Source organism: Mus caroli, chromosome 6 (assembly GCF_900094665.2).
Source record: "Mus caroli chromosome 6, CAROLI_EIJ_v1.1, whole genome shotgun sequence".
Lineage (NCBI taxonomy): Eukaryota > Metazoa > Chordata > Mammalia > Rodentia > Muridae > Mus > Mus caroli.
Window position 1 is genome coordinate 121,875,951 of NC_034575.1, and position 9,410 is coordinate 121,885,360.

A 9,410-nucleotide genomic window follows, 5' to 3' on the forward strand; every position below is an offset into this window, starting at 1 on the left:
ACCACACCTGGCTCCAATTATTTATTTATTTATTTATTTATTTATTTATTTATTTGGTATTTTCTTCATTTACATTTCCAATGCTATCCCAAAAGTCCTCCCTCCCCTACCCCCTCCCCTACCCCCTCCCCTACCCACACACTCCCACTTCTTGGCCCTGGCGTTCCCTTGTATTGAGTCATATAAAGTTTGCAAGACCAAGGGGCCTCTCTTCCCAATGATGGCTGACTAGGCCATCTTCTGCTACATATGCAGCTAGAGTCACGAGCTCAGGGGGGTACTGGTTAGTTCATATTGTTGTTCCACCTATAGGGTTGCAGACCCCTTTAGTTCCTTGGGTACTTTTTCTAGCTCCTCCATTGGGGGCCCTAAAAATATTGAGTTTAAATGCTATCTATATGACAACCACAGGTTCACTAATAGTAGGAGTGTTTAATATGCTAACTCAAGGGATTAAGTTCAAAGAAATCCAGAAAAGAGAGGAAGGGGAATCTATGACAGATGAGGCAATCAAAACACATTCATTAGTTATTGATGCATTTGTTAATATGTTAATTTCATATGAATACAATGAAATAAATGAATCTAGATAACTGACCAAAAATGTGCTATACATCAACTGCATAAAAAACTGTAGAATATCAAGACATCAATCCAAAGAAAGATGATGGCCCTATAGCCCTATACAGACACCAGACACAATAGGCAAGCAAGACTAGAAATAAGGAAAGAGAATGTAGAACAAAGTTTAATCGACGTAAAAATCCAAACACTCATATACCCCGTACTGTGTGTTTATTGACAGGGAATATAACAGAGAGAACAAAACACAGACAGGAAGAAGAAAGAAAAACCAACAAAACCAAATAACTTCAAACAAGCAAAACAACAACAAAAAACCCATCATAGTATATAAAACTTTAATATGCATTTCCCCCAAATTCATAGATCAAATGAACAAAAAAATCACAATAAAGTTATGAAAGATTTGCACAATGTGGCAAATCAAATCGGCTTACTGGTAACACATTTTGCTTACTGCAACTGCTGTGTGTGGAACGGAAGTGAGCCAGCTCTAGCTCAGCTTCGTATGAGGGAGTCCCAAACATCAGTGTAGCATCTGGAGTCATTTGAAGGGTTGGATGATGTTCTCAGGAAGAAGCACTTTCTCTCTCAATGCCACATGACTGTACAAGGGGGAGGCATCCACTTGCAACCAGGAGATGAACCCTTGCTAGGATCTAACAATGGAATTATAGCCTCTGGAAATGTGGAAAAATATACTCCTGCTATAAGTAATCTAGTGTGTTATTATGGCCACTAATCATGGGTGACTGTCCTCTGAACTACATGACTGCCATCTTGGGGCAGTCAGCTGTGTGCCCCTTGATAAAGAGTGTTCCAGATGAGCTTGTTCATAGAGTGCTCCTCCTCTCAGAGGTCCAGAGAGGGTCAGGGAATCTTCACTTGAGCATCCAGTTGCTTTCAACTCTGCTTTAATTGCACACGGCCTTGGGGAGGAGCTAGAGTAGACAGGACTGGAAGACCCAAGTCAGGACTCCATCAATGCAGCTATGGTGAACCCTTCATCCCTGCTGGGTAAAGCATCCACATCCTGTAAGTGACTCTTCATCTAGTCTCTGTAAGGAAGCCCTCCAAACTCATCCGTTCCCTGGTGTGAGCTTTAGTGGAATAGCGCTTTGGTTGCTCTTTGGGATCTAAGGAGCAGGGGTAGATGTTGCTTGGGGTGGGTTGGGGGATTTTAGCCATGCCACTGGAGCTGACTAATACACCATCCAATAGTTACTTTTGAGTATACTTGTACCAAGCAATTAAAACCAATAACAAGTTGGAGCACAAAACAAGACTCAGAAGTGTCAATGGTTTAAAATAATATGTTACACTTTCTTGGGAGACAAGTCTATAGTAAATGCTGAAGAAACATTGAATATTAATTCATACACTTTGATAAGATAAGTTAAATATTTAAACCAATTGTTAAAATGTAAGCAGATGTATGGGACTCAAAGCAATAAATAAAGACAAATATGATTGAGAAATAATTAGAGCTAAAATTAATTTAATCTAATTTAATCAAATACTATCTTGAGAAGTCAGAAGACAAAGGACCAACTAAATAAAAACAGTAAGTAATAAAATTATGGCATAAAACTGAAATTAATGTAAGAGAAAACAAAGTTATTACAGAGAAGTTAAAATTTTTAAATGATTTTGTTAAACATCTTCAAAAATGACTACTATAATTGATACTAGATATACTTCATCTTGGCAAAGCTCATTAGCAAAGCTCTGTAAGACACAGATTAATATTACTAGAATAAAAGGGAAGTAATCAATTCTAAACAATTTGAGTAGTTTTTTTCCAATTTTTTAATTAGGTATTTTCTTCATTTACATTTCAAATGTTATCCGGAAAGTCCCCCATACCCTTCCCCCCCCCACTGCTCCCCTACCCACCCACTCCCACTTCTTGGCCCTGGCATTCCCCTGTACTGAGGCATATCAAGTTTTCAATACCAAGGGGCCTCTTTTCCCAGTGATGTCCGACTAGGCCATCTTCTGCTACATATGCAGCTAGAGACACGAGCTCTGGGGGGTACTGGGTAGTTCATATTGTTGTTCCACCTATAGGGTTGCAGACCCCTTTAGCTCCTTGGGTACTTAATCTAGCTCCTCCATCAGGGGCCCTGTGTTCCATCCAATAACTGACTGAGAGAATCCACTTAAAGAACAGAATGGTATCAATGTATTTGAAAGTGTCAAAGGAATCCAGGAGCCGACTCTTTCCAGGCAGCTAGAGGAGGGTCTCCAAGGCCACCCCCTCAATGACACACTTCCTCCAACAAGGCCACACCTCCTAATAATGCCACTCCCTAGGCCAAGAATATTCAAACCACCACAAGGCCCCTTCCTTACTTTAGAGTGCCCTTAAGCAGACTTAAAATGTTATTACTGCTCAGCCAAAATCAGTTGTCTCATTGATAATGGTCTCTAATACACTACTGAGGTTTTTTAATTTCTATACTGTTTAATGGGACTTTGTGTCGGTGAGTGACGTGTGTATCTGTGGGTACAAACATGCCTCTGCTACAGAACACATGCCATGGTTAAGCACATGGAGATCAGAAGATATCTTTTGGGAGCTGATTCTTTCCTTTCACTGGGATCTGGGGATAAAATACAGACGTAGGCAGCAAAGTCTGTTCTTACTGAGTCATAGCCAACAGGCCAACTACTAAAGGTTTAGAAAACTGCTCTTTTATAGGGAAGAGCATCAGGCAAAGGTCAGGAAAAAGAGGCCTGAATGTGTCGCCATCATGGGTGTACAGTGTAAAACACATTAGGCTATGTTCTCTCTGTGAGAGATCCAAGATGAGGGCTGCACCAAACAATCCCCGAATGCCTCCCACTTCTAAAATAGTACAGCCTTTTAAGATTTGCTAATTGGATTCAGGGTCTAAGCTAATGAAGGTGTGAAGGACACGGCTTGACAAGAGGATGCTGCCGGATGACCTCGCTGGGTGGTCTCCAGAGGAGTACCATTTTGTGTTCTCCTCCAGAAACAGAGGGAGGGAAATTTCCATGTGTGTTGTGTGCGAGACAGTGTCCAATTAATAGACTCCAAATGTGTCTACTTGAGCGCGCCATGGAAGAATAGTCAGTCACAAGTACCACCAGCCACAATTTAAATTCAGATCTGATAAAGAATACATCAACATATTGAGTGAATCAGGGGTTAGAATCTTGCAAGCTTTGAAGTATCAGGAAAAACTGAGTGAATCTTGGACATGGGCAAACGAGGAGAAAGATAATCACAGACTAAATTAAATAGCTAAATATTATATTACGGGTTGGCAAATAGCCTAGAATGTTATTAAATGTTCTGAATCTGTTCCTGATGAGAGAAAGAAGTGGGCTTTGTACATCTTTTCTGGACCAGGTGATTAAACCAATGATTCTCAGTTCTTAGGTGAGGGTCTTCAGGATCTAGAGAGTGTCTCCTGGAAAATGTGCTACAAAAGACAGACTGGTTTGAGGTTAGACTGTCTTAAAGGCTGGGGACAGCCTGTGTCAGGTGCCATGCAACCTCCGTGAGAGCGTGTGGGCATGTCTGTGCTTCTTACTTTTCATCAGGGTCTTGGAAGAAGAACAGAGCTCTCAAGCTTGTAGATTGCTTGGTTCTTAAAAATACGGATATAATGAAGTCTAGGTATAATATTAAAAAGAATTTGGAAGTTTGTAACATTGGGCCTAAAAACTAGCACCATCAAACTGAAAGTGAGATAAAAAGATAAAATTTCCAAAGGCTTCTCTGCCAGGCAGGGGGTGTAGCAGGCTGGCTGACTGGCTGGCGAACTGTCCCCCTGGGAATGAGCCAATTGTAGAAGACCCAGACTGAAACAAGTGCAGCCTTCAGATGCTGTGAACGAACTGAAAGTCTACTGAATGGGAGCAGATCTCTGGGAACCCTGAACTGGTCAGACATGTTGGAACTATGGGTTCATCTCATGGCAGAGGTCTGTGGCTCCACAAATCCATCACAATTAGTCAGTAAAGGGTCCTTAAGAATCTGGAGGCAGGCTCTGACAGGAAGTCTGAGGAAGCATAATATCGGTTTCTCAGATTGCCAAGAGGCTTAAAGAGAAGAGATGAGGTTGGCAGGCATTGGGTCAAATTCCAGCTCAAGAACTTATCGGCAGTGTGGTCTGGTGCAAGTGACTGGGAAGGAACGGTAGTCGTCCATACTTTCTCAGAGTGCTGTCTCACTGAGGCGATAGGTTAAAGGGCTTAGAAATAGCTGTAAAGTCTTGAGTCAGTCATGTACCTATCCTGAGTTGGTTAAAGAAATGAGGTAGGGTCAGCTTAAGATAGCACACATTCCGTGGCATAAGTGGCCATTGCATCTGGCATGTGGTGTAAGCTTGACAAATACTAGCAGAGGGAAAACACATCATTTTCCCAGGCCTTTGAAAAATAACCACTTTCCAAATGAAAACACTGTTCTAGTGTCTAAATTCATAAAAAGCACTGTTTTCTGATACGGTAAGCGACTGAGCTGTTGGTAACCATGGCTGGAGGAAGCTTGCGATGCTTACAAGCCCTTCGAAGTTCCTTCACAGAGATGTGTTTACTTTGGCAATCTGAATGTGTACAACTGCTACAAAGTAAGAACACGTGCACAGGGGTGCAAACTTGACATGTCTATAGCAGTTCACAGCCCCAGTGCTGTGGTTTGCGTGTGAAATGTGCCCCCATTGGGCTCATGTGTTTGAACACCTGGTCCCCAGCTACATATGTTGTTTTGTAGGTTGTATAGCTTTAGGAGGTGGGTGGAGCCTCACTGTAGAAGTAGGCTAGTCTGGAAGACTTTGTTTGAGATTGGGTTGCTGGGGTCCATCTTGTCTGGTTTCTTCTCTTTGACTGGGGACAAACTGTGACCATCTGCTGCAGGCTCCTGTCTCTATGCCTTCTGTTCCACCCTGGCCTGTATTCTTTCTTAAACGATAAGCCCAAATAGATGAATTCACCCTTATGTTGCTTCTTGTCAGCTTTGATCGCAGCAATAAAAAAAATGTAAGACTACAAATATAGGACTCCAGTAAGACTACAAACTCCTCCTCCTCCTTCTTCACCCCTCCTATTCCTCTTCCTCCTTCTCCTCCTCTTCTCCTTCCTTTTTCAGCCAGTTTGTCTCTGTCTTTGTCTGTCTGTCTTTCTCTGTATTTCTTTTTGACAAAGGGTCTCTCTGTGTAGCCTTGGCTCTCAAGGAACTTGCTCTGTAGACCAGGCTGTCCTTGAACTCAGAGATCCCCCTGTCTCTGCCTTTTGAGTGTTGCTATTAAAGGCTACCCCACCCAGTTTGGCACACTTCTGCATGCTTAGCTGCAGGGGAAATGGGATCAGCAATTCTCAGTGGAGATCTAGGCTGTTGCTTGCCTCGAGGGCAAGGCATTTCCTACTCCTCTCCCATTTATAATCAAACATAACCCAGAGGCTTCCCATGAAATGCCAGAGGTGACGGACTACATGTGGGTTTGAAATTGCAAGGCCTTACCATTTGATAACTGTGTGAACCTGTGCAGTTCCTGTAGTGTCAATTCCTCAGTTCCTCAGTTCCTGGGTGGTATGGAAAGCAATGCCTCTCTTTCAGAAGTAAGCAGTGCAAGTCAAATGCTCAATGTAGTGTCTAAGGGCTAATGGCAGCCAACTCCCTGACTTCTCTCTTTTTATTCTGGCTTTCTTCTGTACCATCAATATTGCTAAATTTAAGTTCATTTTACACAATACTCAGCATGTTTGAGTGGTAAATTGCCTGTCAATTCTGTCTTTTCATACCTTTATTAGTTAGGGTTCTTTAAAGAAACAGAACTGATAGAATGGATAGAATGTAATATATGCAGGGGATTTGTTAGACTGAAGTACAGGCTATGGTCCAGGTAGTTTAACAACAGCGGTTGCACAACAGAAAGGCCAAGAATCTAGTGCAGTCTTCTGGATGTCTCTGCAGTCCTGACCTGGGGCTGGAGTCTAGGAGGACTCCTGAAGAGCTGCTGTTTCTTCAGGCTATGTTAGAATCCTGAGGAATGTGCATTTGTTTCCTGCTGCAGCAAGAAGCTAGACACAATTGCTCCCACTCTTTCCTACAAGACCCAACTTATCCCCCAGCTTGCTCCTGGGGGCCTTTCTGTGTTCCATTTGTTGACTCTTGACACAAAGTTGAGGCTCTTATTTCCCTTTACATGGCAGTTGGCTGAAGATACCTGTTTTTCTGAATATAGAGACTTTCCTTGGTGTCACCGTGCTGATTTGTGCCCTTCTCAAGCCATCCATTGGAGTCCTAATGTTGGAGGTCAGAATGTGAAGTGTTTGGAGGAAGATGATTTTAAAGGGATGGCTGAGTTAAGACCAGAGCCTTCAAAGAGGCCTTATCCAATCTGCCTCGGGTCTTCACAAGAAGAGGAAATATGGGCCAGGTAAGCGGAACAAGCCTGTAATCAGCCTCCTAAGTGAGTAGCTGTGAGATCAGAGATTGCCAGTGCGACACAGCCCATTCAAAGCCAGCCTGGGAAATGTAATGAGGCACTGTCTTAAGCTACAAAAATAGTAAAAAAATTAAAACAGGGAAAAGGTGTAGCTCAGTGGTACAATGTTTTTCTGCTTGCCTACCACACAAGACCCTGGGCCTCCACTAAACCACACAGAGACAGACAGACACGCACATGCACACCAGCACATAAGAGGATGAGGAGATTTGTATATAGAGAAGGACATGGGTGGATACACACATTAGAAAGGTCACGTGGGTGTATTCTAAGAAGGAAGTCCTCTGGACCAAGGAAGGGATTCTCAAAGAAACCAATCCTGGTGACATTTTCACCTTGAAATTCCAGCCTCCAGAACTGTTGTCTGAGTTGCCCACTCTGTGATGTTTTCTACAGAAGCCCCAGTACACTGATTCATTTAAGCACCTGCAAAACTTCTCTTAATTCATCTTTGAATACTTCAAGTTTCACAGAACGCTGGACACAACCACAGCACCTATTGCAAATGCCACAGAGACTCTGTGATGCTGCAGACAGAGACCATGTTCTTGGGTGAAGGAAATATCAGAGAAGCCCTAGAAGATGTCTAGAGGCTCAGGGAATTATTGAAATGATGGAGGAACTCCAGGCACTGCTGTCCCCTGCGGACCTCCAAGCCCATGCTTGGGGCCCTCTCAGGCACTCCCTCCTTCCCGAAGGTCCTCGAGTCACTTTTCGATGACAGTGGGCTTCAAGATTCTCCGCTTCACGTCTCTTTATCATAAGGAAACAAGAGAAGGGCTCTTTTCTTTCCACGTCAAAATTTATTAGTATAACCTCCACCCCACATACTGCCTTCCACCCCTTAAAATAGGACATTCCTCTCCAGTGAAATAACATGCCAGCAACACAGACAAATGGGGAGCTGCGAGAAAAAGAACCGGGGAGGCTGTGAATTATTTTCTTTCTTTCCCACATAAATATAGTAAAAGAATGTTTGAAGGCATAATGGTGCTTTGGGGAAAGATCCCAGCCCATTTATAGGGGAAGAGCAAGGACTCTGTTTTTCAGTTGGCCAACTTCTACTCGAAGGAAAATTGATGTTGAAGCCAAATTATGCCCAGAGTGACCTTTTCCTCTCTTCCTCCTCAAACTACAACATTTCCAGAATGTGTTCTGGGACTGCCGTTCCCATTTCACCCTGCCTATTGTACTGTTCTCTTATATATGTCCTTACCTCAAGTTCACTTGTGCAGTCTTAGAAGTTCCTTTAGTTATATACAAGTCAGTATGCTAAAAACAGACTCACAGATATTTTGTTTTAAAGTGACACAGGTGAACAGTATGGATAAAAGAATGAAATTAGCTTTTCTTTTTATGGCCACATTATACATCTGTGTCCGTGCAACACACACACACACACACACACACACACACACACAGTCACATGTGCACACACACACACACACACATGTGCACACACACAACCTAGTACTGTATACAGACCCTAGTTCTGTGTTTTGCTTATAGCTAAAACCATTCTGACTTGGCTCAATGTGTATCCTCAGGACACCATGGAAAACGCTGAACAGAGATGTTCCAGGGACTGTCATTGTTCTAGTTTGCTTTCCAGTGCTTTGATAAAACATTCTGATGTAAAGCAATCTGGGAAGGGAAGGGTTTGTTTGGTTTAGACTATCCTACCATATACAGCCATCACTGAGTAAAGTCATGGCAAGAGCTCAAGGCAGGACCCTGGACATAGGAACTGAAGGAAAGATCATGGATCATTCAACTTGCTTCTTTATGCCACGTAGGACCACCTGTCCAGCGATGAAACTACCCACAGAGGCCTGGGCCCTCCCACATCAACCATTAGTCAAGGAACTGCTCACAGACTTGAATACAGCCCAGTCTAATAGAGGCATGTTTTTCAGCTGAGGTCCCAGCTTCTCAGATGACCCTAGCTTGTGTGAAGCTGATAAAAAAAAAAAAAAACAAAGCACAACAGCCCCCAAACCCTGCTGAGGAATGTGAGGTCTTCAGTACCATTGAAAGAGCCAGACAGAAGCCTCTTAACTTCCAGTTCTGTTCTGGGCTTTGGCTGCCAGTCATTAATACCTACCTGAGTTTTGGAGCTTGTTTGCTAGCTTGCAGAGTTTCCGAAGTCTACACAATATGATTTTAAGTGATTCCTCATACAGTTGGGGGACTCCTCTAGGCAAGTGAGACTGTGATGCTTTTGAAAATGAAAAGTAAAGAATGCCTAAATGTTTATGTGCATAATTCTGTGTGGAAAGAGAGGGGAGAGAGAGACAGAAAGAAAGAGAAAGAGAGAGAGAGAGAGATAAAGAGACAGAGAGACAG